Source organism: Stegodyphus dumicola, chromosome 8, assembly GCF_044657685.1.
Source record: "Stegodyphus dumicola isolate Sdum_Otavi_A_Nest chromosome 8, ASM4465768v1".
Lineage (NCBI taxonomy): Eukaryota > Metazoa > Arthropoda > Arachnida > Araneae > Eresidae > Stegodyphus > Stegodyphus dumicola.
Window position 1 is genome coordinate 14,260,422 of NC_140775.1, and position 23,674 is coordinate 14,284,095.

Below are 23,674 nucleotides of genomic sequence, written 5' to 3' on the forward strand. Positions count from 1 at the left end.
ATTTTAAGCTAATCTAATTAAATGGATTACAATTAATGATTTAATTAAAAATTAATAAATGGGTAATAAAAATATGCTTTATTGGAAGTTCCAGCAAGCGTTATTGTTGATGAAAAAGTTTTCACACACAAACAGACATCATTCTAAAAACAGCTGAAACATGTTGTTGAGTTCCCTAATTCGCGCTTTTTCGTGGAAAACATCCTTTAGAACAGCGAAAAAAAGGTTGTAAAGCCCTTTAGAAAGGCACGATCCAAATCACTTTTCTGCCCTCCTTTATTATTGTTCCCTAATGAGAAGAGTCATTATAGGGCCCACCAGCGGCCGAGCGCTAACGCCGCTGAACACTGGTAGTTCAGTCCGAGGTTTGAATCCCGCGAACGGGCTGGCTGCATGGGCGTTTTCGTGGTTTTCTCCATGTATACGAGCTAGTTTCCCATAAAAAGTCCTCCATGAAGGCATCCCTCCCTTAAGGCAGATAGCCCTCGAGTGCTTTGCCGTAATCTAATAAACCAAACCATTATAGTGGTTATTTGTGCCCTCCCCATGAAAGTAGTAAAATTTACAGAATGAAAAACATTCTAAAATTTCGTAACATCAGTTTGACACCTGAAGAGATATGTAGCTAGCCACTGCTCAGAAAAATGAAATGTAAGTGAAATATAAACGCATAAGCATAGGGCCCGTACGCACTTGGGGCTATAGGGCGTATGCACTTGAGGTTACGCATGTGTTCCTCAGCGGACACATGCGTTAAGACGGCCTTGGCATAACTACACTGAAGTGCAAAATTAAGAAAATTTGCAAATTATGTCTATTTTTACAAAAAGTATTGAACCAAAGATACTAATTATGGCTCTAAAGAATTATGATGAAACATGTCGAATATAAAGCGTACGCATATCTGCGGAGGGTATCTAGGCCACACGAAGGGTTTTCGGCGATTTGTGTACTTGTACTTCTTCACAACATTTGCTGTGTTTCTCGCAAGAGTGGGGGTAAATTTTATGATGTATCAGGTAAAATTAGTAGCCAAGAATGTATAGATGATGGAATAAGGGGGGGGATTATCAGTAGATTGGAGATAGGACAGTCAAAAGCGCAGATGGCTGCAATGTAAAGTCCAGTGTCATTTGCAATTTCCGGAAGTAGTTTCAGTACAATGGATCTATATCGTTCCTATTTTATATGCACTTCCGAGAAGTACACAATGGATCTATATCAAGAAGACCTGGACAAGGTCCACAAACATTTAAAACGATGAAAGAATCATAATTTAGCACATTCAGCGTGGCGACACAGGACCGCTACAGCTGTTACGTGAGATGTGTACTGTCAATGTAACTCGAGGTTTACGGTCTACAGTTGCCTCAAAGCTTCGTGAGATAGGGCTGTATGCCAGGAAAATCTCTGGTTGCGTTCTGCTCACTGCAGCACGGAAGAGAGCATGTTTAGCATAGTATAGATGACACGTGCCTTGAGCCAGATTTCAGCGGAGCAGCGTGCTTTTTCACAGGTGAGCCGCGATTCATCCTGGGGCACTGATTCTTAGCGTATCTTTATCTGGAGAGAGTATGCAACAAGATACCACCCCCTCTTCATCAGAAAAAAGATCATTATGGTTGTGGAAGTGTAATGGTTTGAACAGGCATTATGTTGAATAGCCACACACCCTGCATGTGTTTGACAAATGCTTCCAGACTATTACAAGGTACAGAGAGACCTTAGAGCTCTCTTTTCGACTTTCCAGGAGCGCAGTTGGTGGTGGGTTCCTGTTCATAAACGATAACGGTCGTCTATAAAGGGCTCAGCTAGTCAACCATTACTTGTAAAGTAAAGTAAGTATATTTGTCAACATAGACTGGCCAGCTAGATGTCCTCACCTTAATCCTATAAAACATGTCTTCGACGACGCTTTTGGTAGTCCAGTTTAATCTCGCCATTTCCCCCTCCAAGAACTAAAGCGAAGTTGAAAATTGCCTTGCTGTAGAAGTGGGATCGCCTGACACAGGGATTCCTTAACTGCCTCATGTCCAGTATGGCGTCACCTTGCGCGACCTGTCTGGCTGTGAGAGGGACACATAGCCCATATTACACTTATTTTTAGTTCGATATCACAACGTGGATTTTCGACATCCTTGCATCGTGAGCTTTATTGACAATCGCGCATATATGATATGATTTTTGAATAGTACATCTCTTTCTGTTATAAATGTATATTCATAGCAAATTTCGTTAAAATCTGCTCATTAGTTTTCAGAAGTTCATTGCTAGTTGCCTAAAATATGGATACTTTTGTGGAGGAACCCACCAGCGAAAGAGTGGTAAGATCGCTGAACACTGGTAGGTCAACCGGGGTTAAAATTCAGGCGAACATGAAAGGTTTCATGGCTTTCCTCATATAAAACGTGAATGTGTGCCTGCTGTCCTTAGGAAGTCTTCTACGATGGCATCTCTTCCCACACAGATAGTCCTCGAATTTCTTTAATTAATTAATTTAACTTTTAAGTTCGTCGAAGACTTCGAGAGAAAGCGGCTTATAAATCACGTTAGACACGAGGGAAAAGCAACAAGCTGCAATTTCGAGTTTTGACTTGCCAGCAGCTACACTGACTACCAATAAGTATTTGGACACCTGTGATAGAAAAGAAAAAATAATTTTATTCAAAATCAATAATTGGTAGAGCCTCCACGAGAGGTAATTACAGCGTGGACCCTCCAGGGCATACTTTTCACAAGTCTTTGTATGACAGCTAGTGGTATATTCTTCCACTCGGCTTGGACAAGACATAGAAGTTCCTTCGCCAATTTTGCACGGGTATTGCACCCCTGAATTCGGCGATGCAACTCGTCCCAGAGCTTTTCGATAGGGTTCAGGTCTGGACTCTTGCCAGGCCAGTCCATTCGATGAACTCCATTGGCACCATACCAACCTTGGTTAACGTCGAAACATGACAACTGACATTGTCGTCCTGAAAGTAACAGGGGTCCAACCCGTAAAACTGCCACAACGTAGGAAGCACATTATCATCCAAAATAGTGCAGTAGGCATCGGAGTTGAGCTTACCATGAATGGGGACCAAGGGTCCCAGCCCATACCAGGAGAAACACCCCCAGACCATAATTCCACCTCCGCCGAACTTGACTGTTGGCACAATGCATTCTGGCAGGAGACGTTCTCCAGGTATACGCCAGACCCTGCCATCCGAACGGTAAAGGGTGAACCTTGATTCGTCACTCCAAAGAACCCGTTTCCACTGATCTACAGTCCAATTTCGATGTGCTTTGCACCACATTAACCGAACAGCGCAGTTGGACTTTGTGATCAAAGGCTCACGGGCAGCATCACGACCATTAAAACCAAGCAAATGTGCTTCCTTACGGATGGTATTCATTGAAACAATACTCCCGGATGCCTGTAGAAACTCCTCGCGGATGAGGGACATTGGTTGGGTGTGGTTCTTCCGAATTTCTCTGGACAGCACTCGTCGGTCTCTATCTTCCAGTTTCGTTGGTCTGCCGACTCGGGGCACATTCCGACAATCATTGCACACCTTGCACTTCTTAATCACATAGGCCACTGTCGATGTACTTCAGATCATTAGATATGTCCCTTAAGGATCGGCCACATTTGTGATACCCGATAATTATACCTTTCTCGAAATCAGAGAGCTCCGAACTGCGAGGCATCTTGCACGCGACTAAAGCCGATGCTGTTTCCTACACGGTATATACCTGCGGAGTCCGTGACGTACCTTAGGACCGCAGATATCATCATTTGCATAGGTGTCCAAATACTTATTGGTAGTCAGTGTATAACCACTAGATTATGCATATGAATCAACATGAAAATGTCAAGCTTATTTTTCCAGCGTAGAGTTGTCATCCCATTTGTGAAACGCACTGTTCGTTTCTCCTCTATTCAGATATTTTTTCCCTTATATTATTTTGGATATGCTTCCTATACAGAATAATAGTTCAATATGCATTTGTTTTATTTTCATTTAATAAATTTTAAAAAAAGTTTGGGGGATGAAAAGAAATTACCCATCAATAATTTATGGCCTTTGTTTTTAAGTGCCACTCCTTTCTTTCACGACATTATAGGATACCAACAAAATGCTTCGTAACTTGCCCAGAAATATTATCAGTAAATTTGCCAGCATACTTAACGCCTGTTTCACACTAAATTACTTTCCTGATCTCTGTTATCAAGCAAAGACCTTTCTTCTCCCTAAACCTGACGGATATCGACCTATCAGTCTGTTATCCAGCCTAGGAAAAATTTAGGAACGAATTATACTTACAAGAATCGAGCCACATTTTCATCTTTTACCTAACGATCAATAAGGCTTCAGAAAAAATCTTAGCATGACTTGCCAACTCGTGAGAATTGTTGAATTCGCCGGATCTGCATTTCACAATAAGTGTTGCGCTCCTTATGCTGGACGTGGCAAAAGCATTTGACCGCCTCTGCCATGAGAGGCTCATCTTCAAGCTTATCAAACTAGGACTTCCTAGAGAACTTATTCTTCTGATCTTCTCCTTTTTGCAAAACTGAACATTCTTCGTTGCACAAGGAAATGAAAAATCAACTCCAAGACCTATAAGATCCAGTATCCCGCAAGGCAGTATCCTTGGTTCTGAGCTTTACCGCCGAATTTCGTGTTTTTTTAGGGATGCATGCCGCTCCAAATCTGCAAGAGTAACGATGATTTTCACCAGCTAAACGCTTTTACTTACTGCTCAACAACGGCCTGTATCCCCTCAAAGCACACATATTCCATTACAAAATCTCTTTATTTCATCCCCTCTATCTGCCTTTCATTTTTGGCTGATATTTTTTAATCACTTTGTATATGTGTATGTTTGTATAAGATAAAAATTCTATTTTTATTTCAGGCCCTTTAATTTTTAATATGGAAATTCTTCCTTTTTGAATTGCATTATATACCAGGCTCTGTTTTATTTCAAATAAAATTTAAGAAGTAAACATTATTTGCCGATAGCTTTGAGGGAACGCTTTGATGATTCAAAATGTCTTATTGCAACATAATCTCTCTCCAAAAATTCAAAATATTTTAAAACGCGGCAAACTCTTCCAAGCCCGCATCTGTTAACATAATTAGTACCTAATTTACCTGCTGAAATCTACATGTGTGTGCAAATTAAATGCCCATCACTTGAAACTGTACGTTGCTAAAAACGAAGGATCAAATATTTCGAATCATAAATTCGTCACAATCAAGAATAACGCCATAATAAAAAAAAAAAAAAAAAAAAAAAAAAAAAACTGAATGATTTTTTTTAAAAAAGTACAAATTTGGTAAATTACTTTAGAAGTTCCAAAAACTCTTGATTTGGAATATTATTTTTCGTCCTATCTAACAGTACAAAAATCGAAATTCTGCACTGTTTAAAACATGGATATGAGAGAAAATACATTACCCAACATTGGAAAATGCAGCACCAAGCAGGACAGGCCTAAAAATTACGCAAATTTCAGGGTAGACGCACCTCACCGAATTATGCGAATGATGTGAGATGTGCAGCTCTCCAACGCACGTTGAAAAAGATATAAGGGAAGGAACCTGCAGAATGTTCAACTTTAGTGCCGTTATTTCTGCTAGGGAAATCATCGTCCAAAATCTATTCTTATCTTAGAGGACGCGTCTAATAGCAGAGAATGCCAGGCCGTCAACAGAGGCAGTTACAGCAGAATTTAAGAGGGGCATGGTGATCGGACTGAGAAAGGCAGGTTGGTCCATACGGCAAATCTCAGCTGACACACACCTTGATGCGTCCACAGTACCAGCTGTGGCAACGATGATTGGAACAAGGAAATGTGCCAAGTTCGACGGGTGCCGGTGCAGCCAGAATGACGTCAGCACGTATGGACCGACGCATTCGACGACAGGAGGTGGTGCACTCGCAAGTCACTTCTACCTCCATTCTGCAGCATGTTCAAGACAACCTGCATGCTCCAATATCGACCAGAGCTATTTGCCGTCGATTGGTGGCTAGTGGCCTGCATTCGTGTCGTCCGCTAAGAAACTGCAATTGACCCCACATCATACACTCCAACGTCTGCAATGGTGCCGTGCTCGAGCGATGTGGACGACGGAATGGCACAAAGGTCGTGTTCTCAGGATGACACAAGCTTCTGTTTCTCCAATGATAGTCTCCGTGTACGAGTGTGGCGTCGATGTGGAGACAGGTTCAATCCCGGCAGCAATTGTGGAACGCTCCAGTGCGCGACATCATGGTTTGGTGGCCAACTGCTTACGATTCCAGGTCACCTCTAGTTCGTATTCAAAGCACTATGACAGCCCAATGATACGTGGATCATGTGCTGCGGCTGCTGACACTTCTGTACCTTCAGGGAGTGGCCAATGCCCTCTATCAGCAGTACAACGCCCGACCACACACTGCTCGCATGAGCCAACGTATTCTGGAAGGTATCTTTTTGTTAGTCAAATTGCGCTTTGCGACGCTGCCAACGGGCTCACAGGCCACAGAACAACCCTCTTTTCGGCCTGTGTTATTGAAGTAAATCCACTTTTCATCACAAGTGACGATCCGGTCCAGAATTTTGTCCTTGCGTTGATATTCGAGCAGATTAGTGCAGGCCCGAACACGTATATCCTTATCTTTTTTAGACAGTTCATGTGGCACCCAGCGATTGAACTTATACGGCAAGTTTATGCGACGTATAGCGCGGCTAATGGATATGGGACTAACGTCTAACTCCTTAGCAAGCTCTCGATGAGTTCTATACTGATTTTCTTCTACAAGTTCTCCCAAGCGGGCCTCATCAACGTCAGTAGGCCTGCCAGAGCGCTCTGCTTTTGAGTTTAGTGGTCAGCACGCTGGGCGCGTATTCCATAGGTCCGTGGTTCGATTACCGGCGAAGGTGTTGCTCATTTTTAACTTCTCCTGCTCCAAAACATACCTAATATCTCTACAGTGGCGCCCAAACTAAAAGGGTGGTTGATGATGATTCTCCACACCCAGGATTTGGCGATTGGGTCCCCTAAAACCCCAGACGCCCTTTAAAAGGGAGAGTATATAAAGAATTTCTCCTGCCTTCGTAGTGTAGTGGTCAGCACACTCGGCGAGTATTCTAGAGGTCTGTGGTTCGATTCCCGGCCAAGGTGTTTGCTAATTTTTCCCTTGTTCTGCTTCCAAAAAATACCTAATATCTCTATGAGTGTTCTAAAACAAATCTCTTTTTTTTCAAATGCCAAAAATCATTTGACAAAATATGATTAAACACGCCAGCGTATTATGTTTGCGAAGACGTTATTTGCGGTGGCGGGAAAGTTTCGTTAAAACCCAATATTGATGTATGTTATTGATTCCCCTTAAAAAGTCGGGATCTGTCCATGGAATCAGCAATAATTCTTCTGCTTTACTCTACTATTTAGTTTTTATTTACACTGCTGTACCTTTATTTATAATCTGGTAGCTTATATTCAAATCTAAAAATGCTTTCTTAATTGTCAATTATTACCACAATAGTCCACTTTTGCATTCTAAATTTCATTTCGAATTTCCCAGGAGAAAATTTCCTTTATTTTGCTTTGTTATTCTCCCTCCTTTCAGCATGCCTTCGTGATGTAACGGTTAGCACACTCGTTTCGTATTCGAAAGGATGAGGTTCGAGTCCTGACGACGAGGGTATTTCTCATTTTCCATATCCTCTTGCTCGAAAATAACCTAATGACTCTACAGTGGCCCCGACCTAAAAGATGGTGGATGATGATTCTTCGATCAGGATTTGGCGATTGGGTTCCCTAAGGTATTTTCCCCCCTCCTTTCTGCATGCTTTCGAGGTGTAATGGTAGTACACTCGGTGCGTATTCGAGAGGTCTAGGTTCGAGTCCCGGCGAATGCATTGCTAATTTTTCACATCTCCCATATCAAAGAAATCCTGACAATCTACAACTGAATTGAATTATTTATATAAATATAAAAAAGAGGGATTGTCATTGATTAGAATGAACACATAAAATTATTTCTGAAAACATTTTTTAGAAATTTGATATTTAGCTTTAAATATAAGTAACCTAATCTGAAGAGAAGGTGAAAATGTAATAAATTGATAAAAGAACTAATTTTGTAGGGGGGAAATTCTCGTAGTAGAAATGAAAGAAGTAATATACGTTTTAATTTTACAACAACAACAAACAAACAAAAAACAAAAAAAAAAAAAACTGAGATATGTAAATTTAACGAGTTATCTTTTGACTTTTTTGATTTGATTTTCTAATCAGTGAAAAATTAACATTAATAAAATTTAAGCTATCCAAATGAAGAAGCTTATAATTTAGCATTTAAATACCTAAATGATATACAAATAAAAATTTCATCACAACTTTCTAGCTTTAAAAAACAGTTATTTGAACAGTAAGACTGCTTTAAATCTTTTGAAGATAATTCTCTAAATACAGCCTAGTTCAATCATAATGAAATTTGAAGCTGAAATAAGGCTAATATTCCCAGTTACTGTTGCTGATGGTAAGAGAAGCTTCTATAATCTTAAAATAAGAAAAAATTATAAAACATCTTCATCTATTCTCTGTATAGAATATGAATTAAGCTATCAAATTCCTTCTGGAAAAAATATTGATGATTTTGTTTTATAAAGGTAAGGAGAATTAAATTATATACAGTCAAAAGTCTTTAATCCGGACTCGTCGGGACTTCGGCGATTCCGAATTATCGATTTTTCCAGATTATAGATCATCAGTTTAAATCTGGTAAGATGGCATGCAGAAGTTATAAAATTAAAAATATGAAACCGTAATTTATGAAATAAAGAACAATTATGATCTAAAGGATATCAAAATTGACAAAAAAAAAAAAAAAAAAAAAAAAAAAAGCTTAATATTTATTTGTTTTTTTTTTATTAAACATTTCTTTCAATGTAAGTTGTTTAAGTTGCTTTGTTTTATGTGATAATACTTTCTCTTTAATTCTATAAACAGACATAATTTCTTCTTCAGTTACAAAGTTCCGCTGTTCAAGTCCTATAATTGCTGTGTCGAGAATACTGACTAATTTGTCAATCGAAATTTTTCCGTTTTCAATAACCTCTGTGTCACTTTCTTCACTATCGGAAGCGAATTATAATGAGGAGGAATTTGATTTAAATCATATCAAAGACGGAGTACATGGAGATAAAATACTGCATTTAGTAAGGAATTATAAGACAAATAAAATAAAAACATCTGCCCTGAAGATAAGGATAGTGCTGACAGATCAACTTCCAATTCATTGCGCGCCGTGTCGTTTCCCTTCCCCCGCAGAGCAGCGTGAAATTGATAAACATATTTCGGAATGATTAGATAATCAAAGGATATGCCTTTATCCATTTTTTGCAGCAATTCCACTTTTGGTTTAATGGACTTCGAAACATACTTTCGCTTTGTAGATCCTTTACATATTAGTAAATATATATCGGAAATTCTATTTGACATAATCGAAAGTTCAAGCTTACTTTTATAAAATTGCTGTAACAGTCTGCGAAAAATAATAAGCCGGATCCAATTCGAAGATTAAGGAACAACGCAATCTGCAACATTACCTGAATTAGATAATTTCAGCTTAGCTTATACCGTCCGTTATACATTAAACGCGCTTGCGTAAACGTATTATGCGCATGCGCACACGCATATTCGCAGCCGTAAAGGTCAGAGCGACGCATGCGCAGAAATTTTGTAGATTTGAGGTCCGGATTATGGGTCTCCGAATTAACGACTTTTGACTGTATATAAAATTACATAATTAGTACAGCATTTTTTACATTGCTAACTATTCTGTTTCTTTGATATTTGCTATTTTTTAAACATTTCTCAGTTTATAAATATAGATCATTAATTGTAACGTAATTTTTCTGAATATATAAAGCTATGATTGAACATATTATAAGTGTTAGAATGTTGTGATTTGAAATATTTATCTTCAATTAATATGAAAGCGTATAAATATCATTAATTTCAATAAACATAGGGGTATGCCTCTGCTTAAGGCAAAAAAATATCTATGTAATGCTCTACTTAGTTAGAGTCAGCATTGCAATATATGTTTTAAAAATTCCTCAGTGTAACCTCAAAAATATGTATTGATATTTATAATTATAAAAACACATAATTTCTAGACCTTTCACCAGAAAACGTTGAGGCATTATTTCCAATTCAATCAGTTCTTATGATTCAGAGAACGTAAAGAGATAATATAAAAATCAGCTCTGTGCTTCAAATCCTTAATGCATTATTTATGGAACTCCTAAATGTATTCTTTTCATGTGGTATCTATTGTCATGACTTTGAGCACACATGTTTGGGACAAGAATATTTGCATCTGATAAATAGTTATTAATATAAATATTCAGTTTAAATTGAATTTTCAGAATATATTTTCATATGTGAAATTTTCAGAAATTTTTATACATGGAACCTACCTTCATCCACATTAAGAAACCTTATAATGTATTTTGCTTACATCATTTAATGACTATTATCTAAAAATATGTCGCTTACTTAGCATTCCTGACTGCATAACTTTTCTTCTGTTTTATCTTCTCAGAAACAAAATAAATCATTATATTTTAATGCTTTTCTGCATAAATTATTTTCGTTTATTTAGTCCCAGAAATAAAATAAACCAACTTACTTTAATGTTTTTTTCTGAAATAATTTAAAGTAGTCTTTTAGATATTTTCAGTAACAATTTGGATATAAAAGTTCAGCTGAACTTTGGGAAGTGGCCATTACATGTTTTGCTATGCTTTTGTACACTAAAGCCTACATTTAATAATTTTATTACATCGAATCTACTGTCTCTTATTTTAGATTACAAGTGAATCATTTCTTATGGGATTCACGATTAGGCCTTTTCAACACTAGATTTTTTTTCCACTTGTTGTAATCTCAACTATTTCTAAATGTTAGGTTAGGTTATTTAACTATGGCAAAGCCTTGAGGGCTATCTGCCTAAGGGGAGGGATGCCTTTGTGGAGGACTTTCTAAGGGAAACTGACTCGTATACACGTTACACATGGGTAAAACCATGAAAACGGCCATGCAGCCAACCCATTTGCGGGATTCGAACCTTGGACCGAACTACCAGTGTTCAGCGACTTTACCGCTCGGCCGCTGGTGGGCCCCTATTTCTAAATAATGTCATCTGGTGTGACCGCACAGATTCTAGTGCCAGCTCTCATGAGGTTTCAGGTGGTTTATAGACGTCTTTTATTTCCTTTCAGAGGCAGATGTAAATGCTCCAAGTCCTTATATGCATCATAAGAGAGTGATTTTTTATTATTGCTAAAACAGAAGCAAAATGCATGGTCTTTTTCTTCACTATGATTAATTAATTATGATCTCCATTGTTCAAGTTCCTGATGCAATGATTTGGTGAATATTTTCTAAAATAAAATAATTATCCCCTTTCTCTAGCAGATCTTTCAGTTCTTTGGCATCACTTACAGAAGGATTCTATCTTATCACATCAATGTTGAAGTACATTACTCAATTTCTTTTATGAAGAGAAAAATGCTAAAGTAATGCAATTATTGCTCTCATTATTACTAATGTCAAAATTACTAGGATAACACATCCTGATTTTGGTGGGACAGTCCTGCTTTTTGGAGGACTATCCCGTGCCCCACAGATTTTTAAAAATGTCCCGCTTTTTTAGAAAACATCTGCATTTCTTATTTTAAATGTACTGTTAAAATATATTACCTATTATTTATTAATTATTATAGTAAATATAAAGAAATAAAAAATACATAAATAAAAAAACACATAAAATATATGCAGAGTACACTAAAATAGGCGATGTAACGAGTTAGATTTACTCGGTGGTGTTCGATCATTGTCGTTACGTCTCGTCAAGGAATATCTATTGTTAATGGAGGAACAGCTAGCATTAGCTCAAGGGCTATTTGCTTTCCACACTATAAACCACAATCAAAGTTTCAGATCAATTGATTGTACATCGTAAATGATCACAACACTGTACGACAAAAAATTTGCAGAAGCAACGACAAAAACTGAAGCAATTATTTGTAATGTTTTTTCACTATATTCGTTTTCACAATTGCAGAAACAATTAGATTTTAAATGCACATTTATATCCATATATTATGATGCTTCCAACCACAAAAATTTTAAATTATTTTCCACAATTGTTAAACTTTTTGATCTAGAAACAGAAATTAAAATTAGAATATTAGATTTTATTTCACTGCCAGGTGAAACTTCAGAAATAATTTTTGATTCAATAAGTACTATTTTAAAAAATAATAATTTGAACTATAAAATCATTGCCAACATGTTCTCAACATCTTGGTTCACCCGTTCGACAGAACTTTGTGACTGACTGTGTCTCGGTTTTCAGTGAGCTATTTTTATATCACTCCACATTTCACATAAACTGTTTATGATTTGATTTGGTTGCAAAATTCCCTCCTATTATCAGAGTGAAGAATGCTCAGGGATCCAAAAGCTATGAAAATATCCAGAAAGTGATATGCTACTTCAACAATTCTTTTACTGTGTAAACATCGGAGTAGGACAAATTGTGTAAGATGATCTTGATGCACTCAAATGAATTTCCTATCATGATCAGTATTGGACTGCATATCTATTAGGTTGACTTGGCATCGAGAATTCATTTCACTATGCACAACTGATTTAATTACAATCCCATCTTTCACAGTTTTTTGTTTCTTCTGACATGGTTCGCATAGTCTTAAATATGTGAAAATAGGTTCTACTGTTACATTCTTGTACTTACGATTCAGTTCTTTAATCATGCAAGTTCTTTCACCATGGCCAATTGCAATATGAGTGCTGTGTTGAAGACTTCATCAGTTGTAACAAAATATAGGATTTTTGCAAATAGTGATATTATAAGTTTGTCCTTTCCTCCAATTAGAATACGACAGCATTTCAACCTTCTGTAATGAACTGTTTGTTTCTCCATCACATATTTCTCACTTGCTAAATAAAAGCAGTTATCAGGCTTATTTTTTACAAATTCAGACAAAATGTCATAATCTTTTTCCGCATATCATCACTCATTTCCCATCAGCAAAATAAAAAAAGCAAAGTATGTAAAAATGGAAACAAACTTCAGGGAAAGTGCAGAATCACCCCTGTTTAGCGCATTTCTCAAAATTGCCAACTTGAAAATAACAAGTCTAAGAATTGCACAAACTCAGTGTCCATGTACACAACAACCTATTTTTGCTTAAAATAACATCAGAGAATTACACAAACTCGGCACTAAGCACTCCCTTGACTTTGTCCATGTGAACATCGATAAGTGGGCGATTCTGCACTTGCGCCCAAACTTTTTCTTTTTTAGATCGTAGTTGCTTACACTTGTTTAAATTATGTCCAAGTTAGACTGCGAATGGTGCAAATAAGGAGAGGCAGGAACAGAAAAGTGTCATGACGGAATTTGTGTGCGGAGGCTTATTCAAGGTTGATTTAAATCCCTCGTTTCAGGATTTTACCAGAAGGCATTGGTAACTCCTCGGTTTTACCTCAAAGGCTGAAGTGGAATCATATTAAAGCATACTTCGAGCTTTTAACAAGCTACTTTGGTAAAAGCTAGGTTTTACTGGTAAAACCTAGGATTTACCAGACTTTAGGATCTTACAGTAACATATCTCCATTCATACTGCGTATAATATTTTACTCATAAAATGTATACGATTCTCTTATATTCTTATATATATTGATTCAAATAATGAATAAAACTTAAATGCAATAATGAAAAACATGTGCAAATGATTTTTTAAAAAGTACGTAGCTTTTTCATAATATTTATTAAATTATAAAATGAACAAATATAATTTTTTCACAATTTTTATTTATTAAATTATAAAATGAACAAATATCATTATTTCACAATTCACAAAATTACACCTATATACAATAGTTAATATATATTATTAGTAATCTTCCTTTTACTTACTGTTTATTCTTAACCTACTTTGTTTTTTTCTTTATTACAGATACTTTAATAATCCCATTAAAATATTCTCGTGCTTTCATGAAAAGCAGTATTCAGCAGAATTACTAGATTTTATTTTAAATTAGATTTTATTTTAAATGATGTTATGATCATCAGTTATGTTATGATCATGTTATCAAAAACAGCAGTAATATTAAAGAATATGAAGATTTAAAAATTATTAGAACACTGCTCGTATTTTGTTATACTTTTAACTCGGAAAAAAAAAATCTTCCAGATTCTACAATTCTGAAGTTTTAGTTACATGCTCCATTACATAACGCGGGAAATTTTCCGTAACCGGCCCTTGGCTATTTTTTGGCCGCCATCTTGGATTTCAAAAACGCGCCTCTTGGCGCGTTTTTGAAATCCAAGATGGCGGCCAAAATTGTTTTCCCTGTCCGAGGGAAATCGGACAGGGAAAACAACTCTGACCTACCAAACCTGGAAAGAACAAGAAAAAACGAACTTACCGAATTTATGGTGCCATCCTGAAGGCTACTCATCGCTGTTCCTTCAGATATCTATCAGGATACCTGCAAATAATAAGAAAAACAAAATATAATATTTTTTTGCTGAGCACAAGTTTAAGAAATATTAAATGAAATTGTTTAAATTACATTAAATACAACTGCTTAGCAGAAATGCAAATTATAAAATATATATAGGATACCTGCAAATAATAAGAAAAACAAAATATAATATTTTTTTGCTGAGCACAAGTTTAAGAAATATTAAATGAAATTGTTTAAATTACATTAAATACAACTGCTTAGCAGAAATGCAAATTATAAAATATATATATATACCATATTATTTTTTACTGGGCAAAAGTTTAAGAAATAATAAACGAAATTGCTTAAATTACATTAAATACAACTGCTTAATATTTTCAAATATGTGATTATAAAAAAATATATATATATAATATTTTTTTTGCTGGGCAAAAGTTTAAGAAATAATAAACGAAATTGCTTAAATTACATTAAATACAACTACTTAATGTTTTAAAATATACGATTTGCAGAAATCAGCTTTACAAAATAGTTTCATGCTTTAAAACTAAAAGAAATATCTATCATAAAATCAATCAAGAAACCTACTCTTTTATAAATACATAAACTATTTTTATAAATCTAGAAATACTTAAAAACGCTTAAAACATACAGTAAAAGCAAAAAAAAATTCTCAGTATCGTAAGTAAGGGATAAGTTAAGTAATCGTTTTAAACTACGAATTTACTTTATTCTCGCTAGCATCCTCTGACAATATATGAAATTAAATTTAATTTATATCATAATATATATAAATAATAATATTAAATTGCATTAATAACAAATTAGCACTTACTTTGTACACGAGACATCCTTTCCGCGGGCGATCGTTTTTGCGCCCAAAGTTACGGCTACTAGTTACGGTTGCAGTGAACGATGAACTCGGATCGTTCAGTTAATAATTTTGGCAAAATTTATTAAGAAGTTCTGCAAGTTCTTGTAAATAGAATTATTGAAATTAGAACTGCTATTTATTGCCAATAAACAAATATAAAATTGTTATATAGTATAATTTTTCTTATATTCCTACTCTTATGTTTGTTCACAATCTACATTTGATTATATTTAAGGTCTTGTTTTTACAGTTCAGAATGTATAATTAATAATACTGCTTTCTAATTTGATTAAAATAAAATACAGTAAATTATTTCAAACAGAATGGTATAGGTTATTTCGCTGCAAACAATTATACTAAATATACTTATTTATGTACATTTGAGAATTTAGCGCCGAGCAGTTATTAATCATCCATGATGCTCTTCTGTCTGCCTATTTGCAATTCTAAATTACATTTTTGGAAAGAAAAATTAAATTCAAGATTAAAAAAACTTTTTTTTAATGAAAATGTAACTTTTTTAAAAGCTTCATTTATTAGCTAGAATGGTTCCAGTTTACTTATCTGTATTATCACAGTGAATCAAATATTATTACTGGCTTATCAAACATTAATAACAGTATAAATAGAGTAATTAATACACAATAACACGCCGAATAAATACTAATTCAGAAGTCAAACAACAAAAATCAACGTTATCCTTTCCGCGCGCAATCGATTTGGCGCCCAAAGTTACGGTTGCAGTGAACGATGAACTCGGATCGTTCAGTTAATAATTTTGGCAAAATTTATTAAGAAGTTCTGCATGTTCTTGTAAATAGAATTATTGAAATTAGAACTGCTATTTATTGCCAATAAACAAATATAAAATTGTTATATAGTATAATTTTTCTTATATTCCTACTCTTATGTTTATTCACAATCTACATTTGTACAATTTTGTAGGTATAACGCTGATTTTTGTTGTTTGACTTCTGAATTAGTATAAATAGAGCTTTGGCCCGATTGAATAAACGTAAGAAGACCAGCTAACAAAACTTGTAGCCGCATAATAGGGTTTTAAAAACGATGTTTGAAATTTCAGCTAATTTCTGTAATGCATCCCCGTCATTAACTCCACATGGATTGCCAAATATTTACAAAGGCACCTTCAATTTCGTAGCTTAATAGTAGCTACTTTTGCAGTTATTCCAGCAAGCCCTACATCAGAAACAACAGCCATTTAATGCACATTGGTCTCAAGTGTCTTTCCAGTGCAGGATTTACGTATAAGCTACACATATAAGCTAATATTATATATAGTTTCGGGTCATCTTTCACAAAAATTTTTCAGTCATTAAGAAAATATACGTAGCAGTTTTACTAGATTTCATGGCGATACACTCCACGTAAATACAAAATATCCGCGGTCTATAGGTATAGAAGAAGGGCAGTATTTACTGAAATTTTAGTATTACTGAAATTTTAGTATTACTGAAATTTTTACTGAAAATTAGGGCCCCCACTTTCTTCGCCCCCTTAAAATTAAAATATAGTATAACAGACTTATAAAGGGCCCTATATTTCAAACAGCCTAGAGCCTTATCAAGTCTAAATCTAGCTTTGTGTCTTCCTCAGAAAGGAATTCGTGCTAAATAATTCATGTGAATATGGGAGCTTCGACAGAGGTTAATCATGCCCCAACCCATTGCTTTACAAAATTTCACTTAATACTCACATGCATGAATGACGTAATGGGCTGGAGCCACTCGGTTTGGAATCATAAACAGTGGCTCAGAGTCATGGGATTATCTTCAGAAATCATGTGAAATCTCGCCTACAAAAATCTTACTCTCCCATCTTGGGTAGTAGTAGGTATAGGCTCAGTAAACAGTCATCCACTTACATATTAAAAATGGCGAAGCGGTGTCACGCAACATGGGACTGAGTAGCAGTGAGTTCATCTGAATCCACAGTCTGCGCTGAGATCTAGAAGACCTCTTTATAAGAAAGGAGGAAAATTGAACTTACATAAGTGCATCCTTATGTAAGTTCAATTTTTGTTTTCATTACTGACTAATTAATTAAGCAAAGGATCAAATAAATCTTCGGCACCTTTATGCAAATTCACTTTACTGGACTTTATCATCTATAAATACAGCTTCGAAATTCTAGATCACAAGAGCTCTGTTAAAAGAATCAAGCAAGCCAACTAGATATCTAGTTTGCCTTGAATCAAGATGGTTTGATAAGAAGTACATCATAACTGGGCCGTTCCTAGGCCATTAGATGCCCGAGTACATTCGAGATTGCCGCCCCCAAATTTAAAACAAAATGCTCAATGATTAATAAAATTTATATTTCATACTCACTAAGTACTTACATATGACACATTGTATAACAAGTACTGACATAATATGACAAGTATTTACAATGAATTTGAAATATTTAGGTATCGCGGAAGTCCGGCCGGCCCTGATTTTCGAAGCCCGCTTACTTTTACACTCTCCACCTTCACTAGGAACGGCCCTGCATCATAAAGATACTTGCACACCTGTGCAAATCGTTGTTGTTTGATAATGCTTGTTACCTAAAGAAATTGTTAGAAATGCGCCTGTCTTGAAGACGAGCGTCCCTGATAAGTATCATTTTCTAACTTCAGAAAAGCACTCTTCATAAAAGTGCATACTTATGTAAGTTCAATTTTTGTTTTCATTACTGACTAGCAGTGGAGTAGCTAGGGTGGGGCAAGGCAGGACATCTATCCCCGGGCGCAGAATTCAGGGGGCGCGAAATTGATGTTACGAAATTTTAGAATGAAATGTTTTCCGTTCTTGACACAGAGAAAGGGGCGCAAAATCTTCAGTTGTCCCCGGGCGCCGAAAACCCTAGCTACGCCTCTTCTGACTAATTAATTAAGCGAAGGATCAAACAAATCTTCGGCACCTTTATGCAAATTCACTTCACTGGACTTTGTATAAATGTTCTCTTTGAGAAATGTGTGACGAGCGTTTCCGTAGAAAGATCTTGTTTTTCACAAAAGTGCCGAAAATTAATTCCATCCACTGCATCATTAATTAATTAATCTGCAATGCAAATGAAAACCCCATTCGCATAAAGAGACCTGCCTTAAATTGTCCGTATCCTTACAGAGGTTGCATTTTTCAAAATTACAGATTGATTTTTGTAAGGTTCACATGCCTTTATGCCAAGGCACCCTTACAAAGAATTTTATTTTTTCGAACAGCGATCGATCTTTATAAAGGTGTATTCACCATTATATCTGTGTGCTATTATGAAGGTGTCTCTAAGAACCACCGCAAAAAAATACCATACATCGCAGATTATCATCGCAATAACTGGGCACATTGCAGATAAAATTAAAGAAAGGCAAGGTGAGCTGCATAATATCCATTGATTCTAGATACTCCTGTTGGAGCCACAATTGCATATATGTTTGTGCATTTTAATTTTGGTATAAGCATATATACAGCTTCCATAACATGCGACCCATCCTCCTATATACAAGGTGTTTCGGTTGATCTTTGCCATTTGACATTCTATATTCTTACCCTGAAGAGACCATGTTCATTGAAACAGGTTCTGATGCAAATGTGCAAACATTAATATTATGATACACATGTGGTTGGGCACCTTTTCCCATATATTCTTACAGTGGCTCCTCCATTGCCGTCAGCTGTTTGATACACGAAGTGAATGTCTGCAAACTCTGAATTCGTAAAACGGTATATACTCTGTGGTTGGAATCAGAAAGCTCTCCAAGTGCCTACCAGGAGCACTGGTACTAAATACAGATTTATCTGTTTTTCCATTTCTGGCCTTGTTGCTCCATATAAATACGGTTTATTTCGTTTGATTTTTATTAAAGATGAGTCAGCCTGTATATATAACAGAAAGATGAATTGTATTTTGCGATGCATATGAGAGGTTACCTTTAAAGTGGGGGAACTTAACAAAGCAAGGTTATTCGTAATTATGTCATAACGAAAAAAAAATTGTTTTTAATATTATATAATCCTAACTAATATTATAAATGCGAATGCGAGTTTGTTTGTTTATTACCCTTTCACTTTTTAATTACTTAACCGATCACCATGAAATTTTCAAGAAAGATGAGAAAAGGTTATAGGCTATATAATGTAACTTATCAGTTGAAACTTAAACTATACAATAAGTTTTATAGTTAAAATCATTGCCGTTGTATAAACATTAAATGTTAAACGATATAAAAGTTTGTCTGCGCGCACAGGTGCTTGGCTTGTCTATAAAATGTTTGCGTGGTTTCAGCCACGCAAACATTTTATAGACAATAAATATTTAATAAACATTTTATTTATAACCTTTTCTAATATCCAGGGGCATAGCTATAGTTTCCAGCGCCTGGGGACAACTGAAGCATTTGCGCCCCATTCTATGTGCCAAAAATGGAAAACATTTCATTCAAAAATTTCGTAGCATCAATAAGGCGCCCCTTGGATGCTGGGCCCAGAGACAGATAGCCTCACCCTAGCTACGCCACTGCTAATATATCAAAAATATTTCTTGAAAATTTCATGATGATCCGTTAAGTAATTAAGGCGTGAAAGCGTAACATTTATTAATTTTTACTTGTTTAATTTTATTATTTGAAATCCTTCAGGATTTACGGGTTTCGGGTCATCTTTCACAAAAATTTTTCAGTCATTAAGAAAATATACGTAGCAGTTTTACTAGATTTCATGGCGATACACTCCACGTAAATACAAAATATCCGCGGTCTATAGGTATAGAAGAAGGGCAGTATTTACTGAAATTTTACGCAGAGTTTATTTTTAAAATTCACGCGAAGTTGAAACTTATTTAAGGACATTAACGCGAGCGAAGCCGTGGGTAAAAGCTAGTAAAACTATAAAACATGACGCCACATTAAATTAATTAACTGGAAAACAAGGGGCCCACCAGCGGCAACGTCGCTGAACACTGGTAGTTCCGTCCGAGGTTCGAATCCCGCGAACGGGCTGGCTGCATGGGTGTTTTCGTGGTTTTCCCCATGTGTAACGTGTATACGAGCCAGTTTCCCTTAAAAAGTCCTCCACGAAGGCATCCCTCCCTTAATTCAGATAGCCCTCGAGTGCTTTGCCGTAATTTAATAAGCCAAACGAAGTTTGAGAAAAACTAATCATTATTAATAGGAAGAGTTATAGGTATTTTTTCCTCTTTAAAGCGGTCTTTAATGGTATAATCGGAAGCCAGGCCGCCTAGAAATCATGAGGTTAGGAGTTCGAAACTCGGCGAGGGCGTATATTTTTCCTGCCTATTGGCGCCTGAAGTAAAATGTGGTAGCCTATAATATGTCACTATCAGGATTTAGCAACTGATCCTTACCTTCCTTGTCGCCCTAGAAGTGGGGGAGAATGCAAGGAATTTTCTCCTTTATTACCGCAATGGAAAATTTGGCTAGGGTATTGCACCTTTTTCATATTCTGGCTAGGCAGAAGAGTACCAGGGGGAGCAGAACAGCCAGGCCACTGATTAAGAGGAGAGGCCTCCGAAGAACCTTAAGTTTTTAAGTATATATTAAAAAAAAATGAAGCTAAAATGTGGTCTGTATTGGGAGAATCAATCCCTAACTCATAATTGGCACTAAAGATATTTTTGGGACGGTGTATGTTTCAGTTGCTCCATGCTAGAGAAGCTTTTTGAAGTTGAAGTGGATTAAAAGCTATCTTCGATCAACAAGGTGCCAAGATTTAATGGCTTGTCAGTCTTTTTGCATTGAAAATACGGTAGCTAAACATGTTAATGAATTTTTGACAAAACTATAGACAAACTTTCGTAAGTCAAAATTCACTAAAAACAGTTATAGCTTTTTTATTTTTAGAAAAGTTAACAATATTTTTTAAATCATCAAAAATAGCTGATTAAGAAGCATTTTTAAATATAAATTTGTTTTCTAAATGTAATTTTCCCCCTTAATCTTAAGACTTGCTTTTCAAATCAATTCAAATATTTAATTTTAATTAAATAAATGTTAATTTTATATTTGTGTTAACATTTTGTATGGTGATCATTCCGATATAGGGTGACCAAGTGAGATTTCCATCCTGAGCATCGATAATTAAGTCTGGCACTGCAGATAGAATTTTGCATATATGCCCTATTTCTTACTTTGACAAATGTAATGATTTTACAAAATTACATGTTCTATTTGTACAACTTTTCCATCCTAAGATCAGTCAATATACTAAGCATAAAACCTATTTCAAACATTCTGCGTGTGTGTATTTATGTTTTATTTAAGCTAATAGAAAATATTTAATAATGGAAATTTCCTTCATCCAGAGTCAGTTTACAATCCATAAAAGATAATAAGATTAATACCAGTAATAATGTATAAATAATGTAAATAATGAGTAAAATGCATAATATATTTTAATAAATGAAGCTGGAAATTGCAGATGTGTGAATCTTGAAATAAATACTGATAACCAAAAAAAACAGAATAGAAATTTGTGCTTATTTTAAAAGTGAATGATACAGGCAAAGTTAAAATAAAAATAAACATTATCAATGAAGAGTAACATTACTTATACTACATTAAGGGGCAGCAAATGTGTATATGTAAATGTGTGCATTAGTGGTATTTATGACTTTACACTGAAGAATTTTTTCAATAGGTAAAGAAGCTAATGGGATAAATGAAACTAAAGGAATTATTGATATGTTGTCCTCTATTAAAGACATATGTGTTATTTTGTTCCATTGGCTAATTCATTTTCACATTGGACTTGTAATTGAATTTTAAATTAAGAATGAATCTGTGTGCTTTTTCAGGGAAGGGAAGTTATGCTTTATAAAATTATAAGTATGCAATATTTACAATTAAACAGAAAATGAGAGGTGTATGAAAAAATTACAAGAAAAAAGGGAATTTTAAATTTTTTGACAGGATGAAATTTAAAATGCTTATCAGTCATGGTTAATAAGACTTAGCTGAATATTAAATATATGTATCAAATTTATTGAGAATAAAAATTGAAGCTAACAGAATGATAATAATAAATTAAAAAATTTATTTACATGCATACAATTTTATGTTAAATATACAGAAAATTTTCATATGAGAATACAAGAATAAAGAATTGTTTTACTAAAGAGTCTTGAAATAACTGTAGCTTTTTCTTTCATTTTTAAATTCAATAACTCTTAAAATTATAGTGATATTTATAAAAGCATAATAAAAATAATTTGATTAAACATTCCTTTTACATATTAGGCCAACTAATATTACATATTACAGCTCATGAAATGTTTCTGGTATGGAAAAAAGGATCCTTCTAAAAAATTTTCTTTACATATATATAACTAAAAATGTATCAGTTCATTTTTTCTATAATTATGTTTTATGAAAATATTCTTAAACTATTGAAAAGAATGAAATTTCCTTCGTTTTCAAATGATTATGAGATGGATTTTAATGTAATGCTGATAAAGAAGATATTTTTAACATTAAAACAGAAAAATCTAAAATAGCTAAAACATATACACCTTGGATAAAAATTTGCGAGGAAAAAATTATAAATATTAATGAAAATAAAATTTTCATAGCACATAATTTTAGCATTTTAGTAAAAAATTATAAAAATTGCATCATTATACTTTACATACAGCCACTTTACTGAGATATTTATTTCAATATTAAATATATAAATTTCATGTTTCATTTTCTATTTATCTATTTCACTATCTTCTAATTTGACAAATTTTGTCTCAAATCTCAGATAATGCATTAATTCTAGATTCAGCAGCAATTACTTTCACAAAACATATATGAAATTAACAAGATGCTATTAATTTTGCACGAAGGCTTTCCATATAAAATTAACTTCTCAGATTTTCTACATTTATATAGTTCTATATAAAAAGAGCATCTATTTTGGAACATAATGACCAATATGATAATAATAATGACCATATAACTTTATCGCACTAAGCACAGCAACTGAAAAATTGGTCACAAGATTTGTGGCTTAATTGTCTGATTTTCCGAGATTTAGGTATTAAGTTTTTATTTTGACTGACATTCCTCTTTGGAATGTCACTGGGTTTGCTTGATGCAGCCACTTGCCCTGAAGATGGTTAGCTTGGCTGTTCACAGCTTTAATGAAGCTTGCCGCAGGGTGGTGAATTCTACTGCATAACTAAGCAAATACCTCCTTCACATTTACAAGTCAGCTGCTTCTGCACACCTAATCAGCTGGAAGGGATAAAA

General features: G+C 34.9%; 1 long non-coding RNA gene across 1 annotated transcript in view; it reads right to left on the minus strand.

Annotated features, from left to right (window-relative positions):
- The window catches only part of LOC146995669 (uncharacterized), a 117,616-nt gene extending 102,140 nt beyond the window's left edge, over nucleotides 1-15,476 (minus strand). The window contains exons 1-2 of the long non-coding RNA XR_015042485.1: nucleotides 15,385-15,476; nucleotides 14,508-14,570 (exon numbers count right to left, since the gene is read on the minus strand). This is a non-coding gene — a long non-coding RNA (uncharacterized LOC146995669). The remainder of the gene's footprint in view (nucleotides 1-14,507; nucleotides 14,571-15,384) is intronic.
- Nucleotides 15,477-23,674: the final 8,198 nt, after the last annotated feature.